At 42.0% G+C, this 27,429-nt stretch overlaps 1 protein-coding gene across 3 annotated transcripts in view; it reads right to left on the bottom strand.

Annotated features, from left to right (window-relative positions):
- The window catches only part of immp1l (inner mitochondrial membrane peptidase subunit 1), a 177,956-nt gene that overhangs the window by 120,284 nt on the left and 30,243 nt on the right, over nt 1–27,429 (bottom strand). The window contains exon 2 of one of the 3 annotated variants that reach the window (XM_072592575.1): nt 15,417–15,490. The exons of the other annotated variants lie outside the window; for them this stretch is intronic. The gene's annotated coding sequence lies outside the window, so the exon portion shown is untranslated. The remainder of the gene's footprint in view (nt 1–15,416; nt 15,491–27,429) is intronic. 3 annotated transcript variants of the gene reach the window in all.

Raw genomic sequence — 27,429 nt, forward strand, 5'->3', positions numbered from 1 at the left:
TGCGGACACAGAGATGGGCTCAAGTGCGTATACTTCAACGCAAGGAGTATCAGAAATAAGGTGGGTGAACTTAAGGCGTGGATCGGTACCTGGGACTACGATGTTGTGGCCATCACGGAAACATGGATAGATGAGGGACAGGAATGGCTGTTGGAGGTTCCTGGTTACAGATGTTTCAGTAAGATTAGGGAGGGTGGTAAAAAAGGAGGGGGGGGGTGGCATTGCTAATTAGAAATGGTATAACGGCTGCAGAAAGGAAGTTTGAGGGGGATCTGCCTCTGGAGGTAGTATGGGCTGAAGTCAAAAATAGGAAAGGTGCAGTCACCTTGTTGGGTGTTTATTATAGGCCCCCCAATAGCAGCAGAGATGTGGAGAAACAGATTGGGAAACAGATTTTGGAAAGGTGCAGAAGCCACAGGGTCGTAGTCATAGGCGACTTCAACTTCCCAAATATTGATTGGAAGCTCTTTAGATCAAGTAGATTGGATGGGGCGGTGTTTGTGCAGTGTGTCCAGGAAGCTTTTCTAACGCAGTATGTAGAGTGTCCAACCAGAGGGGAGGCCATATTGGATTTGGTACTCGGTAATGAACCGGGACAAGTGGTGGGCTTGTTAGTGGGTGAACATTTTGGTGATGGTGACCACAATTCTGTGACTTTCACCTTGGTTATGGAGAGAGATAGGTGCGCACAACAAGGTAGATTTTACAACTGGGGGAAGGGAAATTACGATGCTGTAAGACAGGATTTGAGGAGCATACGTTGGGAGCATAGGCTGTCAGGGAAGGATGTGGTGGAAATGTGGAACTTTTTCAAGGAGCAGATACGACGTGTCCTTGATATGTATGTACCTATCAGGCAGGAAAGAAATAGTCATGTGAGGGAGCCTTGGTTGACGAGGGAGGTTGAATGTCTAGTAAAGAGGAAGAAGGAGGCTTACATAAGGTTGAGGAAACAGGGTTCAGACAGAGCAGTGGAGGGATACAGGATAGCCAGAAGGGAACTGAAGAAAGGGATTAGGAGAGCTAAGAGAGGGCATGAAAAATCCTTGGCAGATAGGATCAAGGATAACCCCAAGGCATTTTATGCGTATGTGAGAAACCTGAGAATGACGAGAACGAGGGTAGGTCCGATCAAGGACAGTAGTGGGAGACTGTGTATTGAGTCGGAAGAAATAGGAGAGGTCTTGAACAAGTACTTCTTTCAGTATTTACAAACGAGAGGGACCGTATTGTTGAAGAGGAGAGTGTGAAACGGACTGTTAAGCTAGAAGAGATACCTGTTAGGAAGGAAGATGTGTTGGACATTTTGAACAACTTGAGGATAGACAAGTCCCCCAGGCCTGACGGGATATATCCTAGGATTATGTGGGAAGCAAGAGAGGAAATTGCAGTACCGTTGGCAATGATCTTCTCGTCTTCACTGGCAACGGGGGTGGTACCAGGGGACTGGAGAGTAGCAAATGTTGTGCCCCTGTTCAAAAAAGGGAATAGGGATAACCCCGGGAATTACAGGCCAGTTAGTCTTACTTCTGTGGTAGGCAAAGTAATGGAAAGGGTACTGAGGGATAGGATTTACGAGTATCTGGAAAGACACTGCTTGATTAGGGACAGCCAGCACGGATTTGTGAAGGGTAGGTCTTGCCTTACAAGTCTTATTGAATTCTTCGAGGAGGTGACCAAGTATGTGGATGAGGGTAGAGCAGTGGATGTAGTGTACATGGATTTTAGTAAGGCATTTGATAAGGTTCCCCATGGTAGGCTTATGCGGAAAGTCAGGAGGCATGGGATAGAGGGAAATTTGGCCAATTGAATAGAAAACTGGCTAACCGGTCGAAGGCAGAGAGTGGAGGTAGATGGTAAATATTCAGCCTGGAGCCCAGTTACAAGTGGAGTTCCGCAGGGATCAGTTCTGGGTCCTCTGCTGTTTGTAATTTTTATTAATGACTTAGATGAGGGAGTCAAAGGGTGGGTCAGTAAGTTTGCAGATGATACGAAGAAAGGTGGAGTTGTGGACAGTGAGGAGGGCTGTTGTCGGCTGCAGAGGGACTTAGATATGATGCAGAGCTGGGCTGAGGAGTGGCAGATGGAGTTCAACCCTGCCAAGTGTGAGGTTGTCCATTTTGGAAGAACAAATAAGAATGCGGAATACAGGGTTAATGGTAGGGTTCTTAGTCAGGTGGAGGAACAGAGGGACCTTGGGGTCTATGTACATAGATCTTTGAAGGTTGCCACTCAGGTGGATAGAGTTTGTAAGAAGGCCTATGGAGTATTCTCGTTCATTAGCAGAGGGATTGAATTCAAGAGTCGTGGTGATGTTGCAGCTGTACAGGACTTTGGTTCGGCCACAGTTGGAGTACTGTGTGCAGTTCTGGTCGCCTCACTTTAGGAAAGATGTGGAAGCTTTGGAGAGGGTGCAGAGAAGATTTATCAGGATGTTGCCTGGAATGGAGAGTAGGTCGTACGAGGATAGGTTAAGAGTTCTCGGCCTTTTCTCGTTGGAACGGCGAAGGATGAGGGGTGACTTGATAGAGGTTTATAAGATGATCAGAGGAATAGATAGAGTAGACAGTCAGAAACTTTTTCCCCGGGTACAACAGAGTGTTACAAGGGGACATAAATTTAAGGTGAAGGGTGGAAGGTATAGGGGAGATGTCAGGGGTGGGTTCTTTACCCAGAGAGTAGTGGGGGCATGGAATGCGCTGCCCGTGGGAGTGGTAGAGTCAGAATCATTGGCGACCTTTAAGCGGCATTTGGATAGGTACATGGATGGATGCTTAATCTAGGTTAGAAGTTCGGCACAACATCGTGGGCCGAAGGGCCTGTTCTGTGCTGTATTGTTCTATGTTCTATGTTCTATGTACCCACATTACATTCCATCTACCATGCCTTTGCCCACTTGCCTAGCATGTCCTAGTCCTTCAGAAGCCTCTCTACTTCATGAACACTACCTGTCCATCCACCTATCTTAGTATTATCTGTAAATGTAGCAACAATGCCCTCAGTTCCTTCATCCAGATCATTAATGCATAATGTGAATAGTTGTGATCCCAATAGAGACCATGTGGAAATCCTCTAACTGCTTGCTGCCATCCTGAAAAAAGATTCCTACATCTTGACAGTCTACTGTCAACCAGTCAGCCAATTTTTTTGTCCATGCCAGTACCTCTCATCTTATTTAGCAACCTACTGTGTGGCACCTTGTCAAAGGCCTTCTGAAAAATCTAAATAGATCACGTCCACTGGTTCTCCTTGTCTAACTTACTCAATAGCTCCTCAAAGGATTCTTGCAGATTTGTCAGGCATGACCTCCCCTTGACGAAGCCATGTAAACTCAGCCCAATTTTACCATGCACTTCCAAGTACTCCATAATTTCATTCTTAATAATGGACTCTCAAATCTTAACAATGACTGAGGCCAGGCTTATCAGCCTTTTTCATTTCCTGTCTTCTGCCCCTCTCCCTTCTTAAGTGGGGGTGTTACATTAGCCAGTTTTCAGTCCACTGGGATGCGCCCTGATTTCAGTGATTCCTGAAAGATCACAACCAATGTCTCAGCAATCTCCTTAGCTATCTCTTTCAGAATTCTGGGCTGTAGCCCATTTGGTCCAGCTGACTAATCCACTTTGAGACTTTTCAGCTTCCCCAGCATCTTTTCCTTCATGATAGTCACTATATTCACCTTTGTCCCTGACTCTCTTTAAGTTCTGGTGTGTTGCTGACATCTTCCACTGTGGAAACTGCTGCAAAGTATCTATTCAGCTTCTCTGCCATTTCTTTGATCCATATTACTAATTCTCATGTCTCATTTTCCAGTGATCAAATGTCCATTCTTGGCTCTCTCTTACCTTTTAGATGTCTAGAAAACTTTTGCTCTCTTATTTTATATTATTAGCTCTCTTACTTCCATGTTTCACCTTCTCCCCTCTAAGAGTCTTACATGTTTCAGTAAGGTCACCTCTCATTCTTCTGAACTCCAATGTGTTCAAAGACCAAGCTACTCAACTCTCCAATACAAAAATCTCTAAACCCTGGCTCAGCCTAATGAACATTTTCTCGACTGCTTCCAATGCCAGATCTCCTTTCCTTCGGTAAGGGGCCACAGTATTCAGCTGTGGTCTGATTAGTGCATTATACAGTTTTAGCAAGCCCTCCCTATTAATAATGATTAAGAAATCTGAAATCTCTGTGCTGCAGTTTTATTTCAATAATAGTCACCTCTACTATTCTTTTTCCCAAAGTACATGACCTCACGTTTTCTCATATTAATTTCATTTGCCACATTTTTGCCCACTCACTTAACCTGTCTATATCCCACTGGAGACTACTTGAGTTATCGTCATTACTTGCCTTCCTGAATATTATTATGTTATCTACAAACTCAGCAATAGTAAATTCACTTCTGTCATCCAAGTCATTTAAAAAACTTGTAAATAACTGTGGCCCCAGCACTGATCCCTATGACACTTCACTAGTTACAGGTTGCCATCTTGAAAATGCCCCTTTTATCCCAACTCTTTGCTTTCCATCAGTTAGTTAATCCTCTAATCATTCTAACATCCTACCTCCACCACCATGGGTGCTTCTCGTATTAAATAGCTTTATATGCAGAACCCTATTGAGTGTCTTTTGGAAATCCAAATATATTATATCCATTGGTTCTCCTTACCTAACCTGCTCGTTACCTCCTCAAAGAATTTTTTAGGCATGATTTCACCTTCATGAAGTTATGCTGATGAAGAATCATCAGACTCAACATGGTAACTCTGCATTCTTTCCACAGATGTTGCCAAATCTGTTGAGTTTCTGTAGCAATTTCTGTTTTTGTTTCAGGTCTACAGTATCCATAACTCTTTGGTTTATTTCAGAGAATAGCTGTCAACTATTAAAGCAAGTTCAATATTGGATAAGCTATTTTCCCTTTTCACTGGTAATTCTTATGAATTGTCTTGATTAGTGATACAGAAAAAGCTAACAGCATCCTTATCAAGGAGCAGCAACTACTATCAGTTGCTGTGGTTATTGAATACAGTCAAATTAAGTTGTTCCAGCTTAACAGGTAAAAATAAGGGGCAGCAAGTAGACTGAGAGGCAACAAAAATATGCAAAAGCACTGAAATCAGAGCGGGGAAGAAGCTGATTGCCACCCTGCAAAAACAAACTTGCAGACAATTCCTTTAATAGCATTGGTCCAGAGCCCTCTCATCTAAATAATGACGTAGTAACAATGCTTAACTGAAACCAATGAACTAACTTAACACACCACCTTTTACTTTATCAATACATTGCAGATAAATCATTATTTAGAAGAAAGGTGTGAATTAAAACTTTGTCAATATTAGTAAAATAAGTAGAGAAAATATTATGGAACAATGCAAACAAATAGAGAATATTTTACACCTCTCACAATTGAGCCATTATCATTAATTGCAGGGAAGTGTATAATTATTTTGAGGGCAAGGAACAAGAAGGGAGATAATTTATTATTACATTAATATATTATTCATTTCATAATGCACACTGCTATCAATGAACTGATGTTACATGTTCTAATACATACATGTTCTACTATGTTGAATGCACTTATAAATACAATTCATTGCTGCTAATTCAAATTCTTCATACAACACTCTTAAGAACCTTTGACATCATTATTAAATATTGTGAAAATAACTTTTAGCCATAATTAATTATTTTGCAAGTGAACAATTATTTTATCAAGTAATCCTTATTAAAATTAAAGCACAATGTTTGGAAATGTATTTATAACTTGAAGCACCTGACATGTAAAACAACAAGAAATCCCAGGTACATTTATTGATCATTCATATCTTCTATATTCCCAGATGTCCACACTGCACAATACTCTCAATTCCTATTCAACTGAGCTCAAAAATAATTAAGGTTACTGTCTTAAAAGGTATATTAAATATTTTCCTATTCAATAACTTCTAGTCAAAATTTATCAGGTGTGTTCTCTAACTCTATGAATTCCAGTCCATTAATTTCCATGTAGCAGTAATTGTATAAACTAGACCCAGGGCTATCATAAACTAATTTTCTTCATGCCTCCCGTTATATCATGTCATCACATTTCCCATTGAGGTGAGCATACTATGAGCTTAGCCTGAGAAAACTCAGTCATTTACCAAACCAAATTTAGTGTTATGTATAACCATCAAATTTTCTGACTATATTTATCTGTGATCCTAGTGATAAGGATTAAGTAGATATTTTAATAAGATAACTACAATTAATCTCACAGAGTGGACCCTTCAGTTTAAAAGACAGTAACAGTAATGTCAGGTGTATGTTCTATCTAATCTGTAGAAATTGCAATTATTGTCATTCCAGCAATTTTAAATAACACACACTCTGAAATATTACCACAGACCATTAGCCTATGAATATTTAATGCATTCAGTAGCAATTCCTTTTTCTGCTACCTTGTTTCACAATAAATGTCAAATTTATAACTGAGCCTACATTCAGAGGAATTTCAGATGACAACATCAAATATCAAAAATCTGATGACAGAGAGTCAGATCCATATTTTTGTTTCATTTCCTGAATGGTCATTGATGATTTTCAAATTCTACACAACATATTGAAGCTCAAAAATATTCTGTTGATACAGTTTGAGTCTCTTATATATTGGAATACATATGCAAAAAATACTAAATAGCAGAATACACATTAATAAAGTCTGCCAAATTATCATGTGAAGTTACAGTATAAGAAAAAGCTTTCCATCAAATAGGATTTGAAATCCTGTGGTTCCTACTGCTTCCGAAACATCACAATATAGTTCAGGGTAAAGTAAAACTTAGAAATGTATTTACTTATGAATAATTTATCATTAAACATGTGCAAACAAATTGCCATTTTAAAGCATTGTATGTTGAACGACTTTTTATTAACTAATTTTAACATATACATGGCTTTTGCAAAAGTCAACATTTACAATGATCAATTATAACTCTAATGAGTCACTAAAAGCCATTTTACTGTGGTGAGCCTTCTGATCCTCCTATAACTTACATATATTTAGAACATTGAATTCCCACAGCTCAAAGACATATTTTTACCTATGCCCTACATTGTTTTCACTCTCCTTCACACTGAAAGGAAGCTGTTTAATCAAAACAATCTGATTCAAAAATTACATTGAAATAGTTTCAGAAAACTAGATGATAATTTAAGACTAAATTCTAAAATTGCATTCAAGAAGAATCTCTTTGGTTTTCAAAACCTCTCTGTAACACTCACTGTTCCTTTCAGTTTACATCCATATTTATATCATCCAAAGATGCCAGAGAAAAACCTTTAGCTCTTGAGAAAAGCATCTGGTCATTCCAAAGCAGCCTTGAATTATGTTGCGCCATCAACCACTCACAGCCTGAATTTCCAAGATTAAATGTCCCTATTAGTCTCTAGAGTTATTGTTTAAACTCATTCCATTATGATGTGTGTAAAGGCGGGGTAAATGGAGTCATCTTCTTTGAGATCATAGTTGCCAACACATGCTGTGAGACACTTATGAGTATCCAAACAACCAAAATACCTTGTTTCACTACACAGCATGCCTCATAAGGGAGTTTGATCATACGATGGTTCACTCTATTTTCGGGTGATGCTGCAGCTAATTTGATTTAGTGAGCACAAAACTTTAATCGACAGACAAATAATATCACATAACAGGAATGAGAAAGAAACAGGCTTTGCAGTATAATGGCAGATGCCATCGAGAAGATTAGAAGCACAAATATTATTAATGGCAGTGAAATGTCTCCTCCTTGAATGATCAAATACTGAACAGTTAGTACAAGAAGCATTCCAAAACATATGTAAAGTGAAGTGGATTAGGAAGTCTACACTGTACTTTTTATGACTATTCATTAGACATACGTATCGTTGAGAAATGTTAAAATGTAAAAACACATCCAAAACATTGTACTAACAGCTCAGCTGACTGTTTTGAACCAATGTCCGCATGCTTCATGAGCATTATCCTTTGATAATATAACATTTGCAAGTAACTGTACAATTCAAAGGGCTCTAGCACGTTAACAGCAAGGCGATCAATAGGCTTTTTGATTCAGTCTCAAGTACCCTTGTATGCAATTCAAACCAAGTACTTTAGGTTCCAATTTTCTGCCATTTCTTAAACCACAAACTATGAATGTGAATGAGATTGTGAACTGCTGAAGCATTACTGTGACAGCTGTTAGCTATCAGCCAGTGGTGAAAATTTTCTCTATTTATTTTCCCACTGCCCCTAGTATGTGTAAAATTGTGTCACTATTTCTGACGTAGCTACCTATTATAAAAATCAAAGTATTCATACAATCTCTCTTATTCCTTCAACCTGAAGGGATATTTTACATGTGGAGTTGCAATGCAAAATTACAAACATTTCTCTGGATTTTTGTTTCCATTCAAAACTGGGGAAAGTCTTATTTATTGTCTCAAGACTAACAAATATGTCAATGCTCTAAAATTTAAACCATCATGTAAGGACAATCATCAGCATTTCCTCAATTTGTGCTGCAATTTAGGAGAGACACATCAACAGATATCTATTTTAAAGAAGTTGTATTCAATTCAAAACATTATCTTTTCTCTCTGTACAGGTGCTGCCAGACCTGCTGAGTAGGTCCAACACCTTATTTTCAGCGTGTTCTTTCAGCCAAAGATGATATGGATTGCAGAGAGTCTTCAAGAAATGGGATAGAATGATAACTGCACTGAAGAATCTCTATTAAGAGCTTGGTAATCCCTTATAAATGCCAATAACAGATTTGAGCCTAATTGCTTACATTTAAAATTACAGATATGACTTTCCTGGGTTCTCTGAGAGAAGCTCCATCATAACTGATGTCTGCCTAAAATTTGGTACTTCTATGCAGTTAACCTTTACTGAACACTTTAACTCCCCCTCCCACTCCGCCAAGGACATGCAGGTCCTTGCCTCCTCCATCTCCAGACCATGGCAACACGACGCCTGGAGGAAGAGCGCCTCATCTTCTGCCTAGGAACCCTCCAACCACAAGGGATGGATGCAGATTTCTCCAGCTTCCTCATTTCCCCTCTCCCCACCTTATCTCAACCCTCGGATTCAGCACCGCCTTCTTGACCTGCAATCTTCTTCCTGACCTCTCCGGCCTATCACCCTCACCTTAACTTCCTTCCACCTATCGCATTCCCAATGCCCCTCCCCCAAATCCCTCCTCCCTACCTTTCATCTTAGCCTGCTTGGCACACCTTCCTCATTCCTGAAGACGTGCTTATGCCCGAAACGTCAATTCTCCTGCTCTTTGGATGCTGCCTGACCTGCTGCGCTTTTCCAGCAACACATTTTTCAGCTCTGACATTCCTCAATATTAATTTACCAACGTGCCATGCTTACTCCCCTTGAAATTACCCTAGCTTAACTTTCAAAAGATTTTGTAGTCTTCCAAGTAATGAGGAGGGTAAGTTTGAAGGATGCTTTGCTTGAGACAGAGTGAGACACGGAGGTTGAGTGAATATATCTGGGAATTAGGTTCAAAGGGGGAAAAAGGCCAGACTCTAACTTCACACTTTTAATGCATTGTCTGAGCTGCGATGTCACTTTTTTATATAAAACTTTAAGTTATCTCGAGAATGGGATTTGAAAGAGGTTCTGGGATTTACAGATGAATGAACTGAAACCTGCAACACATTCTAAAAGATGAAAGACTTAACAGCGATCCAGGTTGGTTCAATATATCGTATCATTGCATGCATGACATTGTGAGCTTTTGCTATAAGTTCTGTGTCTTATGATCCTGCTCCACAGCTACCTGGTGAAGGAGCAGCCCTCTTAAAGCTAGTACTTCCAAATAAACCTGTTTGGACTGTAGCCTGGTGTTGTGTGATTTTTAACTTTGTCCACCCCAGTCCAACACTGGCACTTCCACATCTTAACAGTGACGGTCATCTCTGCTCATCTCAGCTCTATTTAAGAGAGAATCTGTTGAAAGTGCATGATCAGTAAATTTGCACATTCAGAAAGGAGTGAGACAGTCCAAATGAGTACACAGTTTGGGACGTTTGAAGGCAGCGGGGGAAGTTCAATGCAGAGGGGAATTCAATGCGGCAAAGCTCGTGCTAGATGACTTCATCAGAGCTAACGTGAAGTGTGGAGGGGGCAGCACTTATGCAATAGTAGGTCGGGGGGTTGAAGTGCTAGAGGAGAAAGGATGTTGATAGTTCAGGTTGAGTGATCAGAATGTGAGAATGGCAGAACAATGGTGTGTCTAACTGCCCGACTCGAAAAAACAGAATGGGAAAGGCGAGAGGGGAGATGGTGACAGAGATGTAACACGCAAAGCTAAAAGAAAGGGAAGGAAAGGGTTCACAATTTGAAGGTGTTAAACTCAAAATTGAATCCAGAAGTTTGAAGATGAGATGTTCCTCCTCCAGTAAGCACATGAGCAGGACACTGTATTAAAACGACTGGCTATGGGAAGGTCAGGGTCATGCTTGCACATGGACCGGAGGTGTTCTGAAAAGTGGTTACCCACCCAGTAGAGTAGACCACATTGAGTGCAGCGTATACAGTACACAAGAAATTGAGTAGTTACAGGTGAAATGCTGCTTCACCTGGAAAGATTGTTTAGGCCCTTGGATGGTGAGCAGGGAGGTGGTGAAGGGACAGGTGCTGCACCTTCTGTGGTTATATGGGAAGGCGCCGTGGGAAGGTGGGGTGGTGTTGGTGGTCGAGGAATGGGCTAGAGTGCCCTGGAGGAAACGATCCCTGCAAAATGCAGACAGGGAGAATGAGTGGAAGATATTTTTGGTGGTGGAATTCTGCTGGAGTTGTGTGAAATGGCAGAGAATGATCCTTTGAATGCAGAGGCTGGTGGGATGAAAAGTGAGAACAAGGGAGACCCAATCACGCTGTTGCGCGTGATGGGAAGGGACAAGGGCAGAAGTACAGGTGATAGGTCGGATATGGTTGGGGGCCCCGTCACCCACAGTGGATGGCAAACCATGGTTATGGAAGCCACATTAACAGCGCTGTGTTGGAAGGTGACATAATCTGTACAGATACAATGTGAGCGAAGGAATGGGATGGAATCCTTGCAAGATGTGGGGTGCAAAGAGTTTTTTTTTGGCTCATAGTTTGTAAAATTGTTTTTTAAAACAGGATAAATTGAAGCCTCAGGGCCCAAAACGAAAAAATTACATCACAGGTCAACCACAAGTTCATTGGTGATAGCTACTAATTTGACTATTTTATCTAGGTTACTTTCATACTGTCATGGAGTCATAGAGTCCTGCAGCATGGAGACAGGCCCTTCAGCCCAGACTGGTCCACGTCAATCAAAATGTCCATCAATGCTAAACCCATTTCCCCACACTTTGCCCATATCCCTCTAAACCTTTCCTATCTGTGCATTTTGTCCAAATGTGCTTTAAATGTTGTTAATGTGCCTGCCCCAACCACTTCCAATGACAGCTCATTCCACATGCGTACTACCCTCTGTGTAAAAAGGTTGCCCCTCAGGTTCGCTTTTATTCTTTCCCCTCTAACCTAAACTGATGCCTTTGTATGCTTGATTCCCCAACCCTGGGAAAGAGACTGAGTACATTCACCCTTTCCCTGGCTCTCATGATCTTGTACACTTCTATAAGAATCCCCCCTCAGAAAGAAAAAAGTCCTAGCATGTGCAACTTCTCCTATAACTCATACCATTGAGTCCTGGCAAGCTCCTTATAAATTTCTTCTGCACTCTTTCCAGTTTAATAACATGCGTCCTATAACGAGGTGACCTAAACTGAACACAATACTCCAAGTGCGGCCTCACCAACATCTTGTACAACTGCAACATAACTTTCCAATTTCTATACTTAATGCCCTGACAGATGAAGACCAGTGTGTCAAAAGTTCTTCACTGCCCTGTGACTCCACTTTCAAAGAACTGTGACTCCACTTTCAAAAAACTGTGTACCTGAACTCCAAGGTCCCCCTGTTCCACCATGCTCCTTTAGGCCCTATCATTCACCATGAAACTCCTTCCTTGATTTCACTTTCCAAAATGCAAGAGCTCACACTTAACTATATTAATCTCCATTTGCCATTTCTCGGCCCACTTCCCCAGCTGGTCAAGGACCTGCTGCAATTTCTGACAACCTTCCTCACTGTCCATGATCTCGCCTATTTTAGTGTCATCTGCAAAGTTACTAATCATGCATTGTACATTCTCATCCAAATCATTAATATAGATAACAAACAGCAATGGGCCCAGTACTGACCCCTGAGGCATTCCACTAATCACAGGCATCCAATCCAAAAAGTATCCATCCACTATTATCCTCTGCTTCCTACTATCAAGCCAATTGTGTATCCAATTTGCTAGCCCCCATGGATTTCATGCGATCTAACCTTCCAAAGCAGTTTGCCATGCAGAACCTGATCAAAGGCCTGACTGAAATCCATATAAGACTGCCCTGCCCTCATCAACCTTCCTGGTCGCTTCATGAAAGAACTCTTAGCAAATTTGTGAGGTATGATCTCCCATGCACAAAGCCATGCTAATTATTCCTAATCAAACCCTGTCTTTCCAAATACATGTATATCCTAGCTCTCAGAATCTTCTGAAGTAACTTATCTTATATTAGGCTTACTGGTCTATTGTTCCCAGATTTTTCTTTGCAGACCTCCTTGAACAAGGACACAACATTCGCTACCCTCCAGTATTCTGGGACTTCACTCTTGGTTAACAATGACTCAAAAATATTATTCTGGATTAGTGGTGCTGGAAGAGCACAGCAGTTCAGGCAGCATCCAAGTAGCTTCGAAATCGACGTTTCGGGCAAAAGCCCTTCATCAGGAATAAAGGCAGTGAGCCTGAAGCGTGGAGAGATAAGCTAGAGGATGGTGGGGGTGGGGAGAAAGTAGCATAGAGTACAATGGGTGAGTGGGGGAGGGGATGAAGGTGATAGGTCAGGGAGGAGATGGTGGAGTGGATAGGTGGAAAAGGAGATAAGCAGGTAGGACAAGTCCGGACAAGTCATGGGGACAGTGCTGAGCTGGAAGTTTAGAACTAGGGTGAGGTGGGGGAAGGGGAAATGAGGAAACTTTTGAAGTACATATTGATGCCCTGGGGTTGAAGTGCTCCGAGGCGGAAGATGAGGCGTTCTTCCTCCAGGCGTCTGGTGGTGAGGGAGCGGCGGTGAAGGAGGCCCAGGATCTCCATGTCCTCGGCAGAGTGGGAGGGGGAGTTGAAATGTTGGGCCACAGGGCAGTGTGGTTGATTGGTGCGGGTGTCTCGGAGATGTTCCCTAAAGCGCTCTGCTAGGAGGCGCCCAGTCTCCCCAATGTAGAGGAGACTGCATCGGGAGCAACGGATACAATAAATGATATTAGTGGATGTGCAAGTAAAACTTTGATGGATGTGGAAGGCTCCTTTAGTGCCTTGGAAAGAGGTGAGGGAGGAGGTGTGGGCGCAGGTTTTACAGTTCCTGTGATGGCAGGGGAAAGTGCCAGGCTTGGAGGGTGAGTGGCGTGGACATGACCAGGTAATCACGGAGGGAACGGTCTTTGCAGAAGGCGGAAAGGGGTGGGGAGGGAAATATATCCCTGGTGGTCGGGTCTGTTTGGAGGTGGTGGAAATGTCGGCGGATGATTTGGTTTATGCGAAGGTTGGTAGGGTGGAAGGTGAGCACCAGGGGCGTTCTGTCCTTGTTACGGTTGGAGGGGTGGGGTCTGAGGGCGGAGGTGCGGGATGTAGACGAGATGTGTTGGATGCCATCTTTAACCACGTGGGAAGGGAAATTGCGGTCTCTAAAGAAGGAGGCCATCTGGTGTGTTCTGTGGTGGAACTGGTCCTCCTGGGAGCAGATACGGCGGAGGCGGAGGAATTGGGAATATGGGATGGCATTTTTGCAAGAGGTAGGATGGGAAAAGGTGTAATCCAGGTAGCTGTGGGAGTCGGTGGGTTTGTAAAAAATGTCAGTGTCAAGTCGGTTGTCATAAATGGAGATGGAGAGGTCCAGGAAGGGGAGGGAGGTGTCAGAGATGGTCCAGGTAAATTTAAGGTCAGGGTGGAATGTGTTGGTGAAGTTGATGAATTGCTCGACCTCCTTGCGGGAGCATGAGGTGGCGCCAATGCAGTCATCAATGTAGCAGAGGAAGAGGTGGGGAATGGTGCCGGTGTAATTACAAAAGATCAACTGCTCTACGTAGCCAACAAAGAGACAGGCATAGCTGGGGCCCATACGGGTGCCCATGGCTACCCCTTTGGTCTGGAGGAAGTGGGAGGATTCAAAGGAGAAATTGTTAAGGGTGAGGACCAGTTCGGCCAAACGAATGAGAGTGTCGGTGGAAGGGTACTGTTGGGGACGTCTGGAGAGGAAATAACGGAGGGCTTAGAGGCCCTGGTCATGGCGGATGGAGGTGTAGAAGGATTGGATATCCATGGTGAAGATGAGGCATTGGGGGCCAGGGAAACGGAAGTCTTGGAGGAGGTTGAGGGCGTGGGTGGTGTCTCGAACGTATGTGGGGAGTTCCTGGACTAGAGGGGATAGGACAGTGTCGAGGTAGGTAGAGATGAAGTCAGTGGGACAGGAGCATGCTGAGACAATGGGTCGGCCAGGGTGGTCAGGCTTGTGGATCTTGGGAAGGAGGTAGAGCCGGGCAGTGCGGGGTTCCCGGACTATGAGGTTGGAAGCTGTGGGTGGGAGATCTCCTGAGGTGATGAGGGTCTGTATGGTCTGGGAGATGATGGTTTGGTGATGGGGGAGGGGGTCATGATCGAGGGGGCAGTAGGAAGAGGTGTCCTCGAGTTGACGTTTGGCTACAGCGGTGTAGAGGTCAGTGCGCCAGACTACCACTGCGCCCCCTTTATCCGCTGGCTTGATGATGAGGTTGGGATTGGAGCAGAGGGATTGGAGGGCTGCGCGCTGTGAAGGTGAGAGGTTGAAGTGGGGAGGGAGGTAGACAGGTTGAGGCGGTTAATGTCCCTGCGGCAGTTGGAAATGAAGAAGTCGAGGGCAGGTAATAGGCCAGCGCGGGGTGTCCAGATGGATGCAGTGTGTTGGAGGTGGGCAAAGGGGTGGGCGGGAGTCCTGATTGTGAAAGGCGACAGAAGAATTGTTCGACGTCACGGCGTGTATTAAATTCATTGATGCGTGGACGGAGGGGGATGAAGGTGAGTCCTAGCCAGGGCCCTCGCAATTACTTCTCTCGATTCTTTCAGTGTTCTTGGTTATATCTCGTCAGGACCAGAAGATTTATCCACCTTAATACATTCTAATACATCCAACACCTCCTGTACTATGATATGGACTGTCCCCAAGATATGACCACTAACTTCCCCAAGTCCCCTAGTCTTCATGTCTTTCTCCACAGTAAACACAGAGGAGAAATACTCATTGAGGATCTCACCCACCTCCTGCAGTTCTACACATACATGTCCACTTTGGTCCTTGAGGGGTCCTTCTTTCTCTCTAGTTATTCTTCTTCCTTTCCAGATTGAAGGTAAAAGGGGAATTAGTTACAGGTTCGAATTCATAGGACACTGGCATCAAAACTGGGGAAGGAGGGAGCTATTCTGATAGGACAGGCTTGACAGGAATCATGCTGGGCCCAGAGTCCTGGTGAACAGCAAGGTAAAACAAAGTAAAGCAGCTTGTAGCATAGATTGAAATTGGAAGGTACGATGTTGTAGGTTTTGCAATGGGTTGAGAGCTGTGAACTTGAGTTATAAAGAGAGGTTGGATAGGCTGAGAAATTGTTCACTGGAGCATAATAGGTCAAGGGATGACCTTGTTTCTTAAATCACAAAGGGCATAGATAAGGTGAATAGAAAAGACCTTTTCCCTCAGGTGGGTGAGTTCAAAACTATAGGGCACAGGTAAAAGGTGAGAGGGGAAAGATTTAAAAGGGACCTGAAGGGCAATGCTTTCACACAGGATGGTTCTTATGTGGAATAAACTGCCAGAGGAAGTGGTAGATACAGGTTCAGTTACAACATTTAAAAGATATTTGGATAAGTACACAAATAGGGAAGGTTTAGAGGGATTAGTTTAGTTTGGGAAACTTGGTCAGCACGAATGATTTGGACCAATTCCATGCTGTATGACGCTATGTCAGGCAGATGGGCAGAAAGGGTAGGATGCCTTCTTAGTAAGAAATTAAATTAAATCAATACCAAGAAGTGAATTGAGTCAAAAGATGTGGAATCTGTGTGGATAGAGTTGAGGAATCTCAAAGGAAAAAACAGTAGTCAGGATGCGTGGAAGAAGAAAATCAGAAGATAGAAAAGGCATGTAAGAAAAGCAATATTACAATGATCAAGGGGGACTTCAATATATAGGTGGGCAGGGAAAATCAGTTTGGTAGGGGTCTCAAGAATCAGAATGTCTCTGAGAATTTTTTTGGAGCAGCTTGTGGAACAGCCCATTGAGGAACAGGCAATTCTGGATTTGGTGATATCTAATGAGGTAAACTTGATTGGTGGTTAAGGAGAAGGAATCCCTATGGGACAGTGACCATAATATGATAGATTTCACCCTCCAGTTTGAGAGAGAGAAGTGCAATCAGATGTAACAGTATTATAATTGAATAAAAGTAACTACAAAGACTTTGAAGCAGGAGCTGTTCAGAGTTGATTAGAAGGAGACACTAACAGGGAAGACAGTGGAGTAGCAATGGCAGGAGTTTCTGGGAGCAATTCGGGAGGCATAGTAGAAATTCATCCCAAGGAAGAACAAACATATTCCGGGAGGATGAGGCAGTATAAAAGCAAAAGAAAAAGATTAGTGGAAGCCAAAGGAATTAGGAAGTCTTTAGAAATTAGTAGAGCATAAAGGGGAGAAGATGAAATAAGGGTAAGCTAGATGGTAATATAAAAGAAGATTGCAAGAGTTTTTTTTCAAGATATCTGAAAGGTAACAGAAAGGCAATAGTGAACATTGGATTGCTGGAAAAGGAGGCTGGAGATATATTCCAGTGAGGAAGAAAGACTCTAGGAAGGAGATAAACTAACTATTGTTGACCACATACGTTAAGGATAGCATCAAATTGAAATAAAAGAAGTACAATACAGCAAAGATTTGTGGTAAGCCAGAAACTTAGGAAAGTTTTAAAGATCAACTGAAGAATACCAAATAAGGTAGAAAATTATAAAAAAGGCAAGAACAAAACAACAAAGGATTAAATAGCAAGTAATATCACAGCACAGTAAGAGCTTCTTTACATTCTTTAAATACATAAAAAGACAAAGTGAACATAACCCTGAATTACATAACCTGGGAAAATAATAATGGGCATCCAGAAAATGGCCGAGCAATTGAGTAAATACTCTGCAACAATCTTCACAATAGAAGAGTATCACATTCCAAAACTACTAAACAATGTAACGGCTCAATTTTGGGATGAAATAAATATACCATCTATCACTAGAGAAAAAGTACAAGGAAAGCTACTGGGAATATAAGCCAATTGGTCCCTTGAACCTGACAGTTGCATCCTCGGGTATTAATAGATAGTGGATGAACTGATGGATTCTTGAAAGAATCCTTAGATTCTGGAAAAGTTCCAGGGAATTAGACCTTATTGAATCAACACCCTTATTGAATCAAGGAGGGAGAAAAATAAAAAGCAGTAGCGATAGACCAGTTAGCTTCACATCTGTCATTGGGAAAATGTTAGAGTCAAATATAAAAGATGCAATAGCAGAGCATTTAGAAATATGTAATACACTCAAATAGAGTCAGTCAACATGAAAAGGAAATCATGCCTGACAAACTTATTAGATTTTTGAGAAAATAACCAGCAGGATAAGTAAAGAGGAACCAGTAGATCCAATACATTTCCAAAGTGCATTTGGTAAGGTACACACTCAGCAGGGTTCCGGAGGGTTCCTAAAGGCTGTCTACCATGTGGAAGTTGTGACCTCATGCCTACTGATTGAGGTGGGAAGGCTTCCTAATCCACACCCTGTGACTTGTCCCACAAAATAGTTGCCAACAGAAATAGAACTTCTGCTTATACTAATCAGTGGCCATGTCTTGCTGACTCACCTTCAACTGTGAGACAACAAAATCTAGTCCCTAGGTTCAATTTCTAATTTGTGCTGTGGATTGTATTTAACACATTCCAGTGGCTTAAGGAAAGTGAATTGTTTGTTCTCTCCTGCTCCCGATTAGTGGCTGATGGACAGAAATGCTGGCCAACCTCTGCTGTGTGGGTTCCTAAATAAATATCGGGCTTATGGTAGGACAACTGTGCGAAGGGGTCAAAGCATAAACTGAAAGTCAATCTCCGTCACCAAATTAAATGACCACATATTTCAGGTTGTTGGCAGCCTTAGGGTCATTGGCATTTGATTAGATTAGATTACTTACTTAGATTAGATTACTTACAGTGTGGAAACAGGCCCTTCGGCCCAACAAGTCCACACCGACCCGCCGAAGCGTAACCCACCCAGACCAATTACCCTACATTTGCCCCTTCACCTAACACTATAGGGCAATTTAGCATGGCCAATTCACCTAACCTGCACATTTTTTTTTCACATACAGTTGTGGAAAAAGAGCAGCAATTAGAGCTGATACTGAAGCAGTGTGGAGAAGGCCAGAGGTTTGCTCCATTCTCGTGTTACATTGCAAGCAGAGTCTCATTCTGGCTCCTTTACCAAGGAGGAAATAATATCTCTAACAATAAGCTTGTTCCATTCCCCCTCTTGCTGCTGCCACTCAAAGTGGAGGATCCTAAAGCTGTAAGACCATTGGTTTAACATTGACTCTTCAAGTTCTCCTCCAGGCTTTTAGTGAATGGTTCTCATGCTGGAGATTGGCAAAAGGACACCTTCCTCCATCAAAAAAAAGTCTAGATGGAGCTGGCAGAGAAAGTCAGCAGGAATGTGTATGGAATGAGCTGCCAGAGGATGTGGTGGAGACTGGTACAATTGCAACATTTAAGAGGCATTTGGATGGGTATAAGAATAGGAAGGGTTTGGAGGGATATGGGCCGGGTGCTGGCAGGTGGGACTAGATTGGGTTGGGACATCTGGTCAGCATGGACGGGTTGGACCGAAGGTCTGTTTCCATGCTGTACATCTCTATGACTCTATGAATGGGATTGTAGTTACAATGACATAAAAGCCTTAATGAATCATCCTATTTACCTTTAATACTGACCTTTATGGGAGGCTGTGATATGTGTCAAATTGATGGGATTGATTTTGGCAGCTTGCTGAATTGACAAAAGCATAAGTGCTCATTGGGAAGGACATTAGAGAAACTGGCTAGCATTTTCTAAGCTGACAGGGTACTTTAAGGAAGCATCATTTTATGATGCCAATGTAATAAAATTCATAATAAAAACATAATTCAGGAGAAATTCAGCATGTCTGGCAGCATCTATAGAGATAGAAACTGTTAATGTTGAGATCAGTATGACTGTGCTTTCAGAACCTTCGTTGATTGTCTTCTGTTGCTTGTGTTGCTTGTCTTCTGCATGTGTGGCTACTAAGGATAGCTGGTCGTGTTGTTTCGTGGCTAGTTGGTGTTCATGGATGCGGATCATTAGCTGTCTTCCTGTTTGACTGGAACAACACTACTATTATAGGACAAGCCAAACAGAGAACAGCCAGGGAATTCCTAGAGGCATGGCACTCATCCACTGATTCAATCAACAAGCACATCGACCTGGACCCAATATACTGGCCACTGCAGCAGACAGCTGGAACTGACAACCAGAAGCGGCAGATTCAAACCACTATAAATGCCGGAGAAAAGATCACAGAAGCGTTTCACAGAAGGCTCCCAAGCACTGACGATGTCACCTAAACAGGGGACGAAACGTCTGCAATACAAATTTCCAGCTCGGCAAACAGAATCACAACAACGAGCACCCAAGCTACAAATCTTCGCACAAACATTATTCTTTTCGGCTTGAGCACTGAAAATAACTGGAATCTAGGCTTCTTGAATTGTGATATTATGAAATGTTATATTTTAGCACCATTATATTGTGGGACAAGCTGGTATAGAATATTGTTACTGCTTCGACTCAACATTCTCTCCAGTAAAATCTAATATATCCGAAGAAAATTCTAGTAATGCTTCCATAATTGAAACAACGCTGTTAAATAGGGGCAAATGACAGCAAGTGGGTTCAATTTAAATATTTATCTTTAACAATAATCCATTTAACACTAAAGGGTTCATAATTATATTACAAGCTGCTGATCACCATCTCTCTGCTAACTTAATTTGATCATAAAATGACTATTCTAAAAACAATTACCTATTCATACCTATTCATTATACCTGGTTTTTCATCAGACGATGAACGACCTTGTGCTGATTCTTCATATTCTTACAACTCTAATATCTCAATTTAAAAGGTTTTTTCACTGTGCCCGTGTACAAGAAAATGAAATCTGACCCAATTCTACTCAGTTTGCTGTTCATTTACTGACTTTTTTCATAAAGTAATAGAATTATCTGGTAATCTGAATTAAGCAACTGGAATAAAACAGCACTTTATTTTAGCACAATTTGAATTTGAATTATCCAGTAATTCAAATTAAGTGACTTTGAATTGACAGTAGACTGTCTAATAAATTCTAATTATCATTATCCCTTAGCCTGCAGTTCTTTAATTTACCATTGACAAGTGACAAGATTAACACCCCTCATCCTAATGTAACTATATAATTATAAATAATCCTTACTGAATGTAACTGTAAGTACTGTGAAACCTAGATTATAGCATATAGTCTGTAGCAAACTACAAATGTGTAAACTTCTTTTAAAGAGTAAATATATATTTAAGAGAAATAAAATCCAAGATGCAAATCTTTCTCTTTTGTTATTGTCTTCCCTCCACATCCTGATTATTGTAGCTTCATTTACTTCTTTGCATACTTGTGCTATCAAACTAGCACTGACAGAATTCTACTGATGCTTTAGTCCTAAGAAAAATGAGTCAATCAATTGCTCACTTTGGTTTAAAAAAAACTTTTAAATTCTTGTTGACCCTTTAATACCCACACTCCATTTATCTACTAGAATTTATTTCTTCCCAAATGAGAGTTGGACTCAGATTCCTGTACTTCAGCCTGTTCATCAGGCCTATTTCTTGAAATTGTCATCTGTAGTGACACTCTAATGTAACATGAAGTGAATGATTAAATGTAGAGAGATTTATTTTTCATACAGGTTGGCCTATTGGATAAATTTGTGCTGTTGATTTTTATATTGAATGAGAGCTATTAGTACTGTTGATTAGATAGATGTCAGGGAGATCAGGTTGCTGCAGTAGTAGCAGTGCTATAAAGTGGCAGGTTGTTGTCAGAGGTAAACCTCCACCTTCCTAATCTTTCTCCATTGCCAGCTGGAAGGAGACTTCAAATATGCTCAAATGTCTTCAAATATTGATTGAAAAGACCCCTCAATTTGACAAGTAAATGATATACTCCATCTCCACCTCTCTGCACTTCAAAACTTCTGAAATATTTTGATTTTTGCACCCCTAAACCTGTAGTTGACATTGTTCCAAATGCAGTACAGTAAGAGTTAGAATAATAATGATACATGGCCTATGCTACGTGCTACTGAGGCTAGAAACAGAGACATAGTACAAGAGACATAATATAATTGAAGACGTCACTAAAGATCTGGTGCGGGGGAAAGACTTCAGATATGTGGATCATTGGAAAATCTTCCAAGGAAGGTTGGAATTGTACAAGATGGCCAGATTGTATCTAAACTGGAGGGGCACCAATATTCTGGCAGGGAGGTTTCATAGTGCCACTCAGAGGGTTTAAACTAGTGTGGAGCAGCAGATCAGTAAGTATAAAGACTGGGAAAAGCTTGAGACTAAGGCAAATATAGCTAAGAAGAAGAGCAACATGGGAGAGATTAGTGAGCTCAGCGGAATTAGAGGCTTTGGATGTATTTGCTTCAATGCAAGAAGTATAACAGTAAGATGATGAAATTAGAGCCTGGATTGATGCATGCAATTGTGATGTTGTTGCTATCACAGACACATGGTTGAAAGAGAGACAGGATTGGTATCTTAACATTCTAAGATATCAATGTTTTAGACGAGACAAAGGAGGAAGCAAAAGGTGTGTGGGAGGTGCATTACTGGTTAGGGAAATAACTCAGCTGCATTGAGGGAGGACACCCTGTGGGGATCTTACAGCAAGGCATTATGGATAGAGCTCAGGAATAGAAAAGGTGCAATCACAATGCTGGGATTGTACTACAGACCTCCCTACTACCAATGGGAGATAGAGGAAGAGATATGCAGTCAGATTCTGGAAAGATGTGAAAGTAACACAGCTGTTGTGGTGGATGATTTTAACTTCCCCCATATAGATTGGGACTCCCTGAATGCCAGAGATTTTGGATGGGGAGCAATTTGTTAGGTGTGCCCAGGAGAGTTTTTTTTTGAAACGGTATGTGAATAGTCCAATGAGGGAGGGGGCTATTCTGCACCCGGTATTGGAAAATGAGTCCGGCAAGGTGAACAAAGTTTCACTGGGGGAGCATTTTGGGAATATGACCATAATTCTATAAGTGTTTGGATTCTTATGGATAAGGAAAAAAGTAGTCCTCAGATGAAGGTGTCAAATTGCGGGAAGGTAAACAAAACCAAATTATGCAAGAATTAGAGAATGTGGTTGGGAGTGAGTAAATTTCGCCTTAAACATTGATATACTGGAATGTTAAGCAGCCAATCCTGTCCCTCTTTCAGCCATGTCTCTGTGATGGATTTAAGTTTGCTTGCTGAACTGGAAGATTCATTTTCAGATGTTTTGTCACCATACTATGTAACATTATCAGTGAGCCTCCGGTGAAGTACTGGTGTTATGACCTGCTTTCTATTTATGTCTTTAGGTTTCCTTGGGTTAGTGATGTCATTTCCTGTAATGTTATGTCCTGTTCTTTGTCACAGAGGGTGGTAAATGGGGTCCAAGTCAATGTGTTTGTTGATAAAGTTACAGTTAGAATGCCATGTTTCTAGGAATTCTCATGCATGTCACTGTTTGGCTTATCCTAGGATGAATGTGTTGTCCCAGTTCGAAGTGGTGTCCTTCCTTATGGATACTAGGGAAACTAGTGATAGTGGGTCATGTCTTTTTATGGTTAGCTGATGTTCATGTATCCTGGTGGCAAGTTTCTGCCTATTTGTCCAATGTAGTTATCCCACCTGCAGACAAAGGATGCTTGACAGTCATTTTAAACTGACAGACTAAATTGAGAAAGTGAACACACTGCTGGCAAATAGCGAAACTTACCAATAGGTGGTGATGGACACGACCCCACAACTAGAGAACAGAATCACAACCCTACACAAAAAACTTCAGAAATCTGGAGAATTAAACAAAGTAGACTTCCAAAAAATGAAACCAGATGGATCTAACACACCACGCTTCTACAGACTACCCAAAATTCACAAACCAGGAGCCCCCCTCAAACCCATAGTCTCGCTACCTGGAACAACAACAACGTACAGACTAGCCAAGGAACTACACCAAAGACTAAAACATTTAGTAGAAGACTCACACCACTCCATTCACTCCAGCCAAGAATTCCTGAACACTATCAAAAACACCAAGACAGAAGAGGATGAAATAATGGTCTCCTTTGATATAACAGTCCTGTTCACATTCATCAACATCAACCTGGTCAAAGAAACATTAACTCCATTGTTAGAAGAACCAAAAACATACACCAAACACCAGCAACGTCATCAGCAAAGACAGCATCATCAAGCTAGTGGACCTACGCATTACCACCCACTTCACGTTCAATAACAAAACCTACAGAAAAGCCAACAGAACACCCGTGGGATCTCTGATATCAGGTTTCTTAGCAGAGGCAGTAATGCAGAGACTCGAACAAACAGCTCTGCCAACCATCCAACTCAAACTTTGGGTCCACTACTTAGATGATACCTTTGTCACCAACCAAATGAAACAAATTAACAGAAATCTTTAAGACCATCAATAATATCCTTACTGGTACAAAATTCACAAGAGGAGGAAACCAACAACAAACTGCCATTCCTAGATGTCACAGTAGAGTGAATAGTCAATAGGGTACTTCAAACAAGCGTCTACAGAAAAACAACACATACAGACCAAATACTGAACCACAGAAGCAATCATCCCAACACTCACAAACAAAACTGCATTAGAACATTATTTCAATGAGCCACCACACACTGCAGCACAGAGGAACTACGACGAACCAAGGAAAATCACCCATACAGCATATTCAAAAAGAACAGATACCCAATGAACACAGTCTGCCAATTTCTCATCAAAAAACCCAAACAAGCAGACAAAACACGTCCAGAAACCCTAGCCACTCTCCACTATATCAAAGACATCTCAGAAACGACTGCCAGTCTACTCAGACCTCCTGTCATCACAGTAGCCCACAAACCCACCAACACACAAAACAGCAATAAATGAACTTGAAGGACCCTACACAGACAACAAGCAAAATGAACATCATTTACAAAATACCTTGCAAGAACTGTAGCAAACACTACATTGGACAACCAGGCAGAAAACTAGCCACCAGGATACATGAACATCAAAGAGCCATAAAAAGACATGACCCACTATCACTAGTATCCCGAGATACAGAAGAGCAAGGACACCACTTCGACTGGGATAACACATCCATCCTAGGACAAGCCAAACAGAGACATGCATGAGAATTCCCAGAAGCATGGCATTCTAACCGGAACTCTATCAACATCACATCAACTTGGATGTCATTTACCACTCTCTGAGAAAAAGTACTGGAAATGAAATCATCACAGGAAAGACATCACCAACTCAAGAAAACCTAAACACATAAAGGAAAAAGCAGGTCATAACACCATTCTGGGTAATCCAAGATGGAGGATGGGAAAAATTGCTGGGTGTAACAGCTGCTCCTTTATTGAGGTATTTTAGGTGTTGGAGGTGATTTTCTTGAATTCCAAGAGCAGCAATTACTGTTTTATATGCTGATGCATTCTTTTGGAAGTTTGGAAAGAGAAAGTCAAAACAACAGCAGTTTTAAAAGGGAGAAGAACAGACAAAGGAAGCACATGGTGAGGTCAGTGCAGGAGAGAGAGAAAGAAACTGACAAGCAGTAAACCTCCACAGTTACTGCCTTTGCTGTTTGAATTCATGTATCGCTGGACATCAGAGTGCGTCTGGGAAAATTAACAAACTGAAATTCACAACTGATCTTAGAGGAACTGTTTGGGCGAAGTTCACAGCACAGAAGCAGATAAGTGTATTGTTTTTAAGTGGGATCTACAGAAAGTCTGCAGTAGTAAGTAGAGTGGGTTCTTTCTTGATTATATGTTTTTTGAGATATGTCTCTTGATTAAACTTAAAATATAGGCCATGACTATCAATTTAACCTGGGGCAGTGTTTTGTAGAGTAATACAAACGTATTATTTTCTGGGGCTGTAGATTGTGAAGGAACAAAAATGGCCTTTAGTCGAGTGATATGTGTGTCTTGTCAGATGTGGGAGTTAAAGAGAGTTTAAGGGTTACTGCGGATCATATCTGCAATAAATGTTGTTGGTTGCGAATCTTATCAGATTAAATGGATCGGTTGGAGAGACAGTTAGAACCATTGAGGAATTTGCAACAGCAACAGTATGTGATGGATGGTAGTTATAGGAAGGGAGGAAAGTCTCAGATACAGTCACATAGATGGGTTAATTCCAGGAAAGGTAAGAGAGGTAGGCAGCTAGTGCAGGAGCCTGGTGTGGCTATCCCCATTTAAAACATATATGCTGTTTTGGAAATGTGGCGGGGGAGGGGGGGGGGGGCGGTGCTGATGGATTCTCAGGGAAATGTAGCATGAACAGCCAAGTGTCTGGTATTGACACTGGCTGTAATGCAACGAGGGGTACATCAGATTCCAAGAGATCAATTGTGTTAGGTGACTCTCTAGTCCGAGGTACAGACAGACGATTCAGCAGTGAAAAAGCAGAATGGTGTGTTGTTTCCCTGGTGCCAGATCAAGGATGTCTCAGAGAGGGTGCAGAATGTTCTCACAGGGGAGAGGGGCCAGCAAAAGGTCATTGTCCACATTGGAACCAACGACATAGGAAGGGAAAAGATTGAGATTCTGAAGGAAGATTACAGAGAGTTAGGCAGGTATTTATAAAGGAGGTCCTCCAGAGTAGTAATATCTGGATTACTCCCAGTGCTATGAGCTAGTGAGGGTAGGACTAGGAGGATAGAGCAGATGATTGCACGGCTGAGGAGCTGGTGTATGGGAGAAAGATTCATGGTTTTGGATCACTGGAATCTCTTCTGGGGGTAAACGTGACCTGTAAAAGGATGGTTTACACCTAAATTGGAAGGGGACTAATATACCGACAGGGAGATTTGCGAGAGCTCCTCAGGAGGATTTAAACTAGTAAGGTTGGGGGGCGGGGGGGAACCCAGGGAGATTGTGAGGGAGATTGTGAGGAAAGAGGTCAATCTGAGACTGGTACAGTTGAGAACAGAAGCGAGTCAAACAGCCAGGGCAGGCAGGGACAAGGTAGGACTAATAAATTAACTGCATTTATTTCAATGCAAGGGGCCTAACAGAGAAGGCAGATGAACTCAGGGCATGGTTGAGAACATGGGACTGGGATATCGTTGCAATTACAGAAACATGGCTCAGGAATGGGCAAGACTAGCAGCTTAATGTTCCAGGATACAAATGCTACAGGAAGGATAGAAAGGAAGGCAAGAGAGGAGAAGGAGTGGCATTTTTGATAAGGGATAGCATTACAGCTATGCTGAGGGAGGATATTCCAGGAAATACATCCAGGGAAGTTATTTGGATGGAACTGAGAAATAAGAAAGGAATGATCACCTTATTGGGATTGTATTATAAACTCCCCAATAGTCAGAGGGAAATTGAGAAGCAAACTTGTAAGGAGATCTCAGCTATCTGTAAGAATAATAGGGTAGCTATGGTAGGGGATTTTAACTTTCTGAACATAGAACATAGAACATAGAAAAATACAGCGCAGTACAGGCCCTTCGGCCCTCGATGTTGCGCCGACCAAAGCCTACCTAACCTGCACTAGCCCAATAACCTCCATATGCTTATCTAATGCCCGCTTGAATGACCATAAAGAGGGAGAGTCCACCACTAATACTGGCAGGGCATTCCATGAACTCACAACCCGCTGAGTAAAGAATCTACCCCTAACATCTGTCCTATACCAACCTCCCCTTAATTTAAAGCTGTGTCCCCTAGTAACAGCTGACTCCATACGCGGAAAAAGGTTCTCACTGTCAACCCTATCTAAACCCCAATCATCTTGTACACCTCTATCAAATCTCCCCTAAACCTTCTTTTCTCCAATGAGAACAGCCCCAAGTGCCTCAGCCTTTCCTCATACGATCGTCCTACCATGC

This window comes from Chiloscyllium punctatum, chromosome 22 (genome assembly GCF_047496795.1).
Source record: "Chiloscyllium punctatum isolate Juve2018m chromosome 22, sChiPun1.3, whole genome shotgun sequence".
Classification (NCBI taxonomy): Eukaryota; Metazoa; Chordata; class Chondrichthyes; order Orectolobiformes; family Hemiscylliidae; genus Chiloscyllium; species Chiloscyllium punctatum.